Source organism: Sinohyriopsis cumingii, chromosome 17 (genome assembly GCF_028554795.1).
Source record: "Sinohyriopsis cumingii isolate HCF-2022 chromosome 17, ASM2855479v2, whole genome shotgun sequence".
In the NCBI taxonomy this organism is placed as follows: domain Eukaryota; kingdom Metazoa; phylum Mollusca; class Bivalvia; order Unionida; family Unionidae; genus Sinohyriopsis; species Sinohyriopsis cumingii.
Genome location: NC_142977.1, coordinates 866,472 through 878,679, shown reverse-complemented (window position 1 = coordinate 878,679; position 12,208 = coordinate 866,472). Strand labels below are relative to the sequence as shown.

The 12,208-nt window shown below is 40.6% G+C and overlaps 2 protein-coding genes across 2 annotated transcripts in view; one reads left to right on the top strand and one right to left on the bottom strand.

Annotated features, from left to right (window-relative positions):
• The window catches only part of LOC149777629 (putative RNA-binding protein 18), a 124,668-nt gene that overhangs the window by 15,694 nt on the left and 96,766 nt on the right, over positions 1–12,208 (top strand). The gene's annotated exons all lie outside the window — the stretch shown is intronic.
• LOC149777632 (uncharacterized) overlaps positions 1–12,208 on the bottom strand; it is a 96,647-nt gene that overhangs the window by 62,428 nt on the left and 22,011 nt on the right. The gene's annotated exons all lie outside the window — the stretch shown is intronic.

Below are 12,208 nucleotides of genomic sequence, written 5' to 3'. Positions count from 1 at the left end.
TAAGCCGCAATGATGACATTTCCAAAAGGGTCGTCTTGTACAAAGTCCAGATCTTCTTCGTAATTGACCAAGATCAAATCCTCTCGAACGACGTCCACGTGTTTCATGTATTTGGTTTTGTCGTGAATCATCTGGAAGTAGCGGGAAGGTTCTGTCAAATATTCCGTCTTGGGTAAACACGGTCGTTGTGCCATTTTACCCCACAAGCAATTTAACATCACTTTGGCAAACGATCGCCTGCCTTCGTTTTTTTTGATGTGGTCTAAAGAGATGCCTTCTTGTTCGTAGTATTTCTCTTTGAATTTTATTTGGTCTTCGGGAGTGTGACACCAGGAAGGATAGCCGCTGGCTTCTTGCTTCAGTTTCAAAAAGGCATCCACGTAGTCGGCGAAAATGCCTTTCTGAGTAGGGTCACCCTTGTGGTACTGTTGTGTCTTGGGAAAGTGGCAAATTTCGTACACTTCTAACAGTTGGTATCCCATGTCCAGAGCTTTGAACAATTCCACGCTGACCCAGGTTCCCGTCAAGGCCCGTTCTTCCTGGCTGTGATGGCAAGGTTGGTCCTGGTTGCACGTTTCGGCACAAGTAAGGCACAAGGGAAACATCAGTTTGCCTTGACAATGGTGAGTTAAGACGGGATGGTATAGGTTCGTAGGAGGCAAAACTTTACACTTGATCAAGCCTTCGTATTGTCGAATGTTTTTCAGGTCGATGTGTTCCGTCAGCAATTGCGGGTGCCCTACAGGAAAGCGACAATATTTGCACACGTAGGGATACAGCGAACACACGTCCAAGTATTTGATTTCTTCTCCTTTCTCTTCGTCGGCTTGGTACAGCAAACAGGTGGCATTGGTCCTTCCTCCGTACAAACTATCCCTCGGGTTCAGCGGGTCCATGAACTGGTAACTTTCCACGAGGCGTTTAAACTCGGGATCGGTTTTCATACGGTGATCGTATTCGTGTTCCCACATTTCCACCACTTGGTATCCTTGCTGTTCTAGCTTTAGGCGTCGCTGACAAGTGTCCTGGTACAGGTCTTCCATGGTCCGTTGTAAAAACTGATTTTTAGTGTCACGGTCAGGGTAGCAGACGGGACATCCGTGAAATAAGCAACCGTTAAACTCGTACACGATCTTGGGGTTTTCTAAGTCCCAGCCATCGACCGAATACGTTCCGATGGTCTTTTCGCCTCCTCCGTTGCGGGCATGCTGAATCCATTTGTCTTCCTTGTCGCACAAGTAATGTAACCAACGTAGGGCTTTGACCGAGTATTGACGCTTGACATAGTTGGTCGTTTGAGGACTGATGACAGCCACGGTGTTTTCAGGCATGAATCGTTGGCGGTACACTAAGGAACACGCTTTAGCAATGGTGCAAGCTTCTTTCAAAGGATCGACCCCTCCGTGTTCCATGAACAGTTCTCGAAATTTTCCACAGCAACGCCGTAAAATGTCCACGTCGGAACGACAATACTTTAACATTTCTTCCTGAAAGTCGAAAGGGTCCGAGGCGTGAGCTTGGTACCAAGCGTAGAAAGCTTCTCGTTGTTCGGTACGCATGTTGTCGGGGTCGTAATAGTGAGCCTCAGGCAAATGGGGTAGAACAGCATGTTGATTGGCTTCCGTATTGAAAAAGTGTGGAAAGTACCCTTTTGCCATTTCTGTCATTCCAAACGTTTTAGGCATTCGACTCAAAGGCATGGCCAAGTAACTCATCGAATCTTTAAACTGTACTTGTCCCACTTGCATGAAAATGATTTTGGCTCCGTTCAAAATCACTTTAGGACGTTCGGTGCCATGTTCCGTATAGTACCTCAAAAGAAACTGTCCATCGTATCCGGAGAAATTGTGAGCCATCACTGTGGCATGACGATGACAATCTCCGTAACGTTCGATGTCCTCTTGGCTCCACGTCTTGTCGATGGGGTCTAAGACCCATTGGGCAAAATCGGCTAACGTGTTTGGTCCCCGAAAGATTTTTTCACGCCCTCCGGGAATCTTGCTGCAGTGAGGGCAATGACTGAAGATAGGTTCTTGAATGCACTTCTCGCACGCTCGATGAGCCACGCAGAAATTAGGAATGTGAATGCCGGTCTCTTGCATGCATTCGAAATCGAAAAAGATGAAATTGCCTTTCTTCTTGTGACCGTCCTCTTTCTCTGGTGGGGGATGGTATTTTTGCACGTAGCATTCGTGTTCCAAGTCCACGATGTGGTGACAAATGTGACATTTTTTCTTTCCTCGACATACGTGTGCCTTGGCATTGTTGGTAAGTATGCCTTGTCCACAGGTAGGGCACAATCTCAAGAGTTGACAAGCACATTTCTGCTGTGAACCTTGCGTCTTCAGATGTTGCTGGTAACAGGCAGGGCTGACAAACGTACGCAGACAAGTTGAACAAGGCACTGGTTCTTCGCTCAGACAGGGTGGAGAGGCCAAACATCCTGGGCATTTCAATCCACAATGCTTGTGTTGCTCTCGATTGTTATAACCATAATCACATTTCTCACAATAATAACCGTATCCCAGGAATCCAGTGATACTGGTAATTGTATCGAAATGGTCATCGTGATGATAGACATGAATGTATTTTCCGTCCTTAAAATGTTGGCCTCGAAACAACAGAGGCCCGCGCATTTCTTGAGGGTGCACTTTCAAGGTGTAGCGTGGAGCTAGGGCATCTTGCAATTTTTGCATCTCAGGAATGCCACAGGGTGTGTCTTTGGACAGTCCGGCTTGTTGTAACAGGAGTTCTGCTTCGTTTCGTTGTTTGGCTCGATAGGAACGTTGAATAGTGTTCCAGGTTCTTTTCCATTCTACCGTGTCGTTCTTGTTGGCATAGGTTCGTCCCACCACGATGGCTCGAGCTAAACACATCTGGTCTTGAGGGTTGTTAATTCGGACGAGACTTGTTTTGATGTTGCGAAGGTCGTCCACCAATAACATCTTTTTGCGTCCTGTCCCTTGAGGAAGAGAGACGTGAGCCATTTTCAGTGTGGCTTTACCATCGGTGATGTCAAACTCGTCATTAGATTGTTGTACGTGTTGAATCTTGTCCATGACTTTGGAAGGGGTCAGTTCTGCGGGTCTGCTAAACTCGATCCAAACAGGGGATTTCAAACCGTCGTGATCTATGGATAGTGTCAAGCGATCGTCTTCTTTGGGTTGACATTGTCGCTTGAGTGCAGTGAGCAAAGAATCCCACATCTCGGTGATAAACCCTTCTGCTTTCTCTAAGGGTACGTCGGCCTTGAAATCTTTAAACTTCACCGTGTAGGTGTAAGCCGTGGTTCTAAATTTTCTAGAGGAGCGCTTTTCCGTCTCTCGAATGGAATAGTATTTTTCAGGGTTGACTAAGGGTGACGAACTTGGTTTAGAGGGTTCGGATTCTGGTTCACTCATGTCCTCTTCAAAATCACTGGCATGAATTTGTGCCAAGATTTCATCCCTGGTACGAGGCGATAGATCACGTTTCTGCCTCTTACTTTCTTCTTCTTCTTCTTTCTTCTCGAATGAATAGGATCGTTTCATCTTGAGTGCAAAACGTCAAATGACTCAAGTTCAAACACCATAGACTAATTTATAGTCATGGCAAACCAGCGCGTATATAAAAAGGGTGTGTCTTGTGCTTTCACTATTCATTTCACTCTCAAACCGAGCACAACGATGGAAGAGACTAACCAAATCGAACGTTTCGTCAGAGCTTTGCGAGGGGTCATTAGAAAATTCTCTTCAGACCAGCCGACGGACTACTCTCCTTCCTTTCGAGATAAGAGTTAGGATACTTGCTATATCTGTCAGAAGAAAGGGCATTGGTCTTCAGAGTGTCCAGACCGTCAAAAAAGAAAAAAAACAGGGGCTAAAAAAGACAAAAGTCAAGATACCTGTTATTATTGTAAAGAAAAAGGACATTGGTCTCCAGATTACCCAAAAAAGAAACAAGAGGAGTCAGAAGAAAAGAAGGATTCTTCGGAAGAAGAGAGGGATTCTTCGAAAGAAGAGAGAGATTCTTCAGAGGAAGAAGAGGAAGAAAGAAGACAATTCTATTTAAAAGAAGCAAAGAAACAGGAGAAGAAAAGAAGAAGGGAAGAAAATGAGGTAAAAACGGTGAAGAAATTCAAAAAACAGAGAGACTAAACAAGGAGAAAGAAGAAGTCAATGAACTTTTAATTAAAGTGTTCTGTGGTGAATTGTGAATTGGATTGTAAAAAAATGGATAAAAGAATACATGAATGATATAAGGTAAGTGTCTTTGAGTTTTGATTTTAAAATAAGAAGCTACACTCACGCACTCATACACAGACACGTACTATAAGGGTAAAATGGGTGGGGTTTATTTTTGAGTTATTGGCAAATTGAAATTGTATTTCTTTTCGAGAAATGTGGGTGGCCCTGAAAAGGGCCTTTTTATTTTGGTGTAGGGGTGAGTTTAACCAATCAACTTTAACTGCCTTAAGCCTTTGCCACGGCCAAGGCCTACTTCTGATGATTGGGTTGAAATCACTAAGGGTGGTACGACAGGCTTAGTCACAGGGTTGTCGTGTTTAGCTCGGGAAGGTCGTATTCTCTTCGGTCGTGATAAAGAAGTCTGATACATTTGTTTCAGACTTCTTAACTCCGCTAAAATGTCCAACAGTACCGTAGCCGTTTGATTTTCACCCTCTTGTTTCTTTGCTGCTACTTCTTCTTGCTGTTGTTGCTGTTGTTTTTTTCTTACCTCTTCTTGTTGCTGTTGCTGTTGCTGTAGGAGAAAAGCTTGTTCCGCTTCCTTTTGTCGTTGCATAAATTTCTCCAATTCTTCTTTCTGTCTCTGTCTAAAATTCTCAACTTGCGGTAATGAAGAAGGTAACGAAGGTTCCGGAACAAATTCTTGCGAGGTAAGAAAATCCACAAAATCCCAATGTACCTCTTCTGAAAGTAAGTCCGGGTTCCCTTGGGCAGTCTCCCCTGCTGGTGCACCCCAATGGATCGTTTTCTGAGTTTCCGTCATGTTGAATCACTGTCGCATAGATTGACTGCACACAAGCGCTAGCGAATCTATATAGACCAACTGACGTCACAGACTACTCTCTTCGGATTGGATGCGGGCTGACTGAATTTTGTAACGCGTGTTTGGATTGGTGAATGAACTCAATCCGTTTCAATCCTACCTCTACCTATAAATAAGCGCAGTTCAGTGCATTGATTCACTTGTTCTCGTCGCTTCAAGATGTGGACCGATGTGCAATCTTCTACGCTTGTGTCTTCCATGATGTTCCGGACGGACATACCCATGTATGTCCGATCCAAGTGGACCGTTGTCCACAGGACAAACACCAGCCTGTGGATACGTAGGATCTACGTTGAAAAACAAGGATGCCTGAAAAGAGTGCTGATTTACGGACCAACAGTGAGACGTAGCCTAAGGACAAGAAGAAGACCAATGCGGTACCCTTTATGTTAATGAATACATGAACATAAACCCAAAGGCCCTTTTCAGGGCCAGCCATATTTCTCGAAAAGAGATAGCCTTTCAATTGCCTAAATTTAAATTTAAATTTAAAAAAAAATTTAAAAAAAAAATAAAAAAATCCCATGTTCAATTCCCCTTGTCCCTAAACAAACCCAAACTCTATTCCCCCATGTTAAATTCCCCTTGTACGTAGAGTGACCCCCGATTTTTCGCCATGTTAAATTCCCCTTGTACGTAGAGTGTCCCACGATTTTTCGCCATGTTAAATTTCCATTGTACGTAGAGTGTCCCAGGGGTCCCTGTAATGCTAATTCCCATTGTACGTAGGGTATCCCACTTAACTACTTTGATCTAATATAAGCATGGCTCCCTTCTCCTCCTTGCTTATTCTCAATTATATAATTGTGCCAATTGAAAACTATTATTAAGAATATTGTTCACCTTCCCGCCAAACTTTGATTTATATCAATGCGTGTTCCTATAAATAGTTCGTTTGTATTTATCTTACTCAGAATTTTGTAATCAGTGTTCAGTAATGGCCTCCAATTTTCCTGTCCTGTTTCCACATATAGATTAGGGTGATAATTCCCTCCCTCGTGGATTTAGTCATTTCTCATTTAAATAAAACGTTATTATATAATGGTTCAGATAAGTCTACCAATTTATTTTGAAATTTAATATAAAAGTCCGTGGCCAGACCATCCGAACCCAGGGATTTCCCCGGTGGCCAGACCATCCGAACCCAGGGATTTTCCCGGTGGCCAGACCATCCGAATCCAGGGATTTCCCCGGTAGTCATACCATCCGAACCCAGGGATTTCCCTTTCGTTAAGCTGTTATTTACCCTTAAGATTTCCTCTGCCGTTAGAGACTTGTCACATACTTCTCTTGCTTGGTCTGAAATTTTGTTATAAGTTGTATTAGTTCTTTTGTTCTCTATAATGTCTCGGTCAGTATTTTGTGATGTAATAAATATCTGCACAGTAATTTGTTATTCCTCTAAGATGTTACGTAGTCACGTTCGTTTAGGTGAGAATTGCTCATCTTCCATAAGCCATGTCCCCATCTTGTAAGATTATTCATTTTGATTTAAGCTTATCTGGTTTGTGATCTGATATCATGCAAAATGCAACAGTCTTTTATATAACCTCTATTTCCCTCAGTAATATAGTAATTATCTAGTCTGCTTTCCCTATTATTAGCGTATGTGTGGGTGTACTCCCTTTTATTGCCGTTTATAAACCTATAAGCTTCGGTCAAATTATTTGTATTTAAGAAAGTTTTCACAAAGTGACATGTTTTTATCAAATCGAGTTCGCTTTTCTATCAACTAACAATCTCCATCATTGTTCTATTACACATGTTCTATTACACACTGTTGCATATATTATGCCAAATTAATTAAGAAATTAGTTTTCTTAATGTTTATCTATCCTGACGGTACATGTACAGTGAACATATCCCAATTGTTTATTACTATTTGAAGGAGTCCCCGCGCATTTCCTTGTTAGTTTTCTTGTCTTCAAGGTTTAATCACATGGCTGCACGTCGTATTATTATTATAGGAACCCCAGATAAAATTTCTGTTGAGTGATCACATACAAAGACTAAGGCTTCTAATTCCTTTTCAAGTTTCTTACTGTTTCTTTCGGCTCTTGGGCATTTCGACCCCAGGACATTTAAGCCCCAAAGACAATTCGACCTTACCTTAATGGAGTCGAGGCTTTCTCATTTTGGATTTGTTTTTGCCTATCAGGAATTGTCTGTGTCCTCCCCTGGGTCTGGAACCTCATAGTCATAGTAAACTGCGAAGTTTTATATCCGAAGTCAGATGTCTCCAGTCGAATACGGCATATACTTTCTCTGGATATATACGTCCCCACCGTCGACACAAGTATTTGACCTCTTGTGAGAGCAGTCGGTGTTTATTGGGTTTTAGCTTCACGGACTTGTCGAAGACGATTCATTTCCTCTTCCAACATGCGTCCAAAGATTTTTTATATCATCGAGGTACAATGCGTATATTTGCGACTGGAGCCCAACCATACGTTTTTCTTTTTTGGTGGTGTCGACCGCATTACAGAGCCCGATCGACATAACATTAAATTCGTATAACCAAATCTTGTTGCGAATACATACTTCGCCTGATTATCAGGCTCCATTTTCACTTGCCACTACCCGCTCATGAGGTCTAAGGTCGAGAGCCAGGTTACTCAGGAGGTTCAAGTGACTCGGAGATCCTTGGTAGTGGGTATATGCCATTCGTAGTCACTTTCGATCGTGGCACAGTAATCAGTGCTATATCTCTTTATGCCTTGATATTTCTTTACTAAAACCGCTTGTAAGATTGGGAAATTATCCATTTCTTTATCATATCGTTCACACGCTTTTCGGTTTCTTGCCTGGAATGAATTGGAACCCTTCTTGAGGGTAATTTTATTTGTCTCGTGATCACCGTTTTAGTTTTGTGTCACACCTATGAAGCACGCCAAAGATCAACGTTAAACATAGCAAAGAGCGCCTGGTGAACGCGATTGAAAACATGCGATATAGCGCTTAACAAAGGAGTGTTGTTGTTGTTGTTGTTGTAGGGCTTAACGCCATTTTTCAGCACGCGATTGGCTATATATGGCGGCCAGTATTAATGGTGGAGGAAGATCCTGGGAAAACCCCGGAAAGAACCACCGACCCACGAGAAGCTACTGGCAAGCTTTCTCACATACCTACATTAGCCGAATCCGAGACTCGAACCCACGCAGACAGAGGTGAGATGGCAGTGATCCGTAACGGAGAGCGCTTTAGACCACTCGGCCACTCGGGGCCCCCAACAAAGGAGTGAATGGGCTTCTAGAAAAAGCTGGAAACAAGAAGAGGACAAGTAATATGATGGATACTCTCTATCCGTTTCCTTGGAATGCAATTTCTTTAATGTTTGGGCCAATTCTTTTTGATGAGTTGCAATTTACTAGTGACAATATTAGAGGAATTTGCAGTATTGTGTATTAAATCCCCCCAAAAATCAAAACTCCTATCACAAGTTCAAAAGAACAGAATGTTCCGAATGAATTCCAAGAGTTTTTAAATGTCTTTTTGTATGACAATGATAAAATCTAGAATGTCTGTAAGGAGTCCTCAGTACTCGCAAAATAGTGTTTTAGTTCAAAATGTCAACGAGTACTTTGTAATTTCAATTAATTTGAATTAATAAATTATCTCAATGTATAAGTGAATACAACTTCAAACTCTGAGGATATATTCTCAAATAGTTAATAAGACAGGAATGAAGAATATATATATATATATATATATATATATATATATATATATATATATATATATATATATATATATATATATATATATATATATATATATATATATATATATAAATTCACGATTAATATGAGACAGTCTGATAGGTAGGTGCAGTATAGACAATTAACAAATTGCTTGGGAATTGATAGAAAATGAAGATAATAAAGTAACAGAAAGGTCTGTACATACTTCTGTGACGGATATAGTTTTCATATCGCATCGTTAAAGTATTATCGAACAGCTTGACGAGTAATTGATTTTGTGTACTATAGAGTAGTAATTAGTAGGTGTGAAACGTTTCATCGATATATCGATGCATCGATAATTTAGCTGAAACGATATACATCCATGCAAGAGACGGAGAATCGATACAAAACGATACTTATCGTATACGTTATTTTAGTCTTGTTGTTGTTGAGTTTAATTATAGTGGCGTGCGCACAATTGTGCATGTGGCACTTTTTCTGACTGCATCGCAGCCTGCTAGTTGTTCCTGGGGAAGGGAATGGTGCCACCTTCCCCAGGCTTTCATGGGTTTAAGGAACCCTGATAGTTTGGCCTCAATCTGTGGGTCCATAAAGGTCCCTTACAGTTGAATGGTTGGCTGTCATTAGTGGGAAGGAGAGCTCGGGAACGGTCCTGGTTGCTTCACATTGCTGGTTTCTTGGTACATTTGCCTGGTGTTTCTTGCGTTTTTTTTTCTTTTCTTTTTTTTTCTTCCTTTTTTTTTCTTCTTCAAAATGTTCTAAAAAGTGGAGTGTTCTATGCTGTTTATAGAGGTTATTAGTATAAATCATGTATGAAGAGAGATTTTCAAGGTTTTTATGGTATTACTAGTCGAGGTGTTTAGGGTGTGCTTCCTACGTTATGTTATTTATAAGTTTTTAGATATTGCCTCTTTAAGTTATTTATTTATTAATGTTTTTAGAGATTGAATGGTATTTATACTTTATTTAGCAAGAGACCGGAGTCCTAGCCGATTACACGGTTTGTTAAGGACATCTAGGACCGGAGTCCTATCTTATTACTCGGTTCGTTAAGGACATCTAGGACATCCGATTTTGCGTTTTCCTTAGTTTTCGATAGGTGCTTCGTAAGTGAATTATTTGTTAATATTTTTATAAAATTGAATGATATGTTATAGGTTTTTATGTGGGGGCTTCTAAATTTATTTAGCGAGTTACTGGGTCTTTTGGTTTTGTGGGGATAGTAAATATATTTTGTTCCTAGGTCCTACTGAGTCTATGAATGTATTTATATTTTTATATGCTGATTGTTTATTTTTATTAGAGTCCATAAGTAACTCTCGGTATGTGTGTGGTGATCCAATCTAATTTTGGTTTTTGATAAATATTTTCCAAGCGGGTTGATATTTTGGGCATATATTGAATACGTGGTGCAGATCTTCGGTGGTGTGGCAGTTAAAGCAGTTGATGGTTGCTGGTTTGGGTCCTATAAACTTTCCAAAACTGCTTGCTAGTTTAGTTTTTCCAGCTATTATCCTGTTTATGGTTTTCTGTTTTAAATAGGTACCCTTAGGTAGCTGTATGTTCCTATCTACGGTTTTTTGGGTTTCATGGTGCTTTTTACCTTTTGTGCAGGAGTTCCAAAAATCTTGCCATTTTTGGTATATATATGTTTGTGCGAAGCTTAGTGCTTCTGTAGAGCTATAGTTAAGCTTTATAGAGTTTTGATCTCCAGTTTGGTTTGTGCAACTTTGCCTGCTGTTTCGTTGCCAGAGATTTCAATGTGCTATGGTATCCACATGAGCTCGACTAATTGATGTGCTGTGGTGATATCGTCGTTTAATTGGCATGCTCTGTCGAGGAATTGTTCCCTAGAGTGTGATTTGCGATTTTGGATCGATTTGATAACGCTTAGGGAATCGCTTATAATGTCAGCTTTAGGTATTTGGTCGTCCATTGTAGTGATTCAAGTATAGCCCAGAATTCATTGGTGTAAATGGAGCAATAGTCAGGTAATCTGGATCCCGTTTGTATATTGAATTCAGCGATGACTATTGTTGCTGCTGTTCTTGGTGGGTTGTTTGTTTTTGATCCATCGGTATATATTTTAACATAGTCCGGGTAGATTTGGTGGAATTCGTTTACCAGTACAGGTTTTAGTAAGTTTTCTTGTCCTTCTTTGTTGCCTAATTTGGTAGCTTCAGTGTTAATCCTTGGTGGTTTTTGTAACCATGGTGATTTGTTCTGGTCTGTATTGTTTGTTACCAGTTTTTTTTTTATAGCAGAGGTATCTTTTCTCTTAGTTCAATGATTACTTTGCCACTTGATGTGGTGGGTATGATTTTGGGTTTGAAGACAACTTTACGCTTGTTTGTAGCTGTTTTGGTGGGATGGTTGTCTGGGTGGGTATCTAATTGAATGGAGAATCGGAGGAGCAGTTCTTACCTACGTAATTTTATGGGGAGTTCTCCTGTTAGTGTTTGTAGTTCTTCTAATGATGTTGAGGGGAGTGTTCCTGTGCATAATAGTAAGGCTTTTCTCTGGATAGTGTCAAGTTTTTGTAGTACAGGTTGCTTAGCCGAGTTATATGCAGCAGCAGAGGGGGCGAACAGACCGACCTTAGGAGGGTCCAAAACCCGAAATAAGGCTTCTAACTAAAAAATATTTCGAGCTGAACATTTGCTTGAGAACTTCGGTTAATTGTCTAATTTATTAAAATTACTATTACAACAAAAATGAACCAACTTGAGGTCATCGCCCCCTCTGCTGCTATTAATCTATCCAAATATTTTATCAAGTCCAATACGATATCTTGTTCTAGGATCGTGCAAATGTATTGTTATAAACCCATGCGGAGTAGTTTGCGCTCGTGAAAAGAAGTTTCTGAATTTAATTAAATCCATGTCACCGCTGCACCAGGTTTGATGAATATTTCGCAACGTGTGTGTGTCTACGCCATTAAACACAACTAAAATATTACAGTTATCTCTGATCACTTTTGGTATTTGTGTGTATCGTTGAGTAACATAAATAACATCGGTATTTTTATGTCTACCACGGGAAAAAATCCTAGCTGGATTTGACTGTTTATCTAGCATCACATCATTGTACGCAACTAAATTGTTAATAAATCCGTCTAAAACATCAACGGACGGTGCTTCATCAATATCTGTTATAAACTCTATAACATCATTATCTTCGTCCAGCAATCGCGCGTTTTCGTTAAAATCTTTAAGTACTTCATAACATCGTTGATCATCAGCGGATGGTGCTACCAAATACAACTTATCCCATTTCAACCATCTCATTATCAGATTAAGTAATAACTGCGTTTTACCCGATCCAGATGGTCCTATGATAATCATTCTGATCGAATTCGGTAGCGCAGGATGGTGTTTAACTGGCTCTCGCTGCCGAGTTGCTGAGAAATCAATTATATCCATATATATTATGACATGAATTTATATTGTTTACGC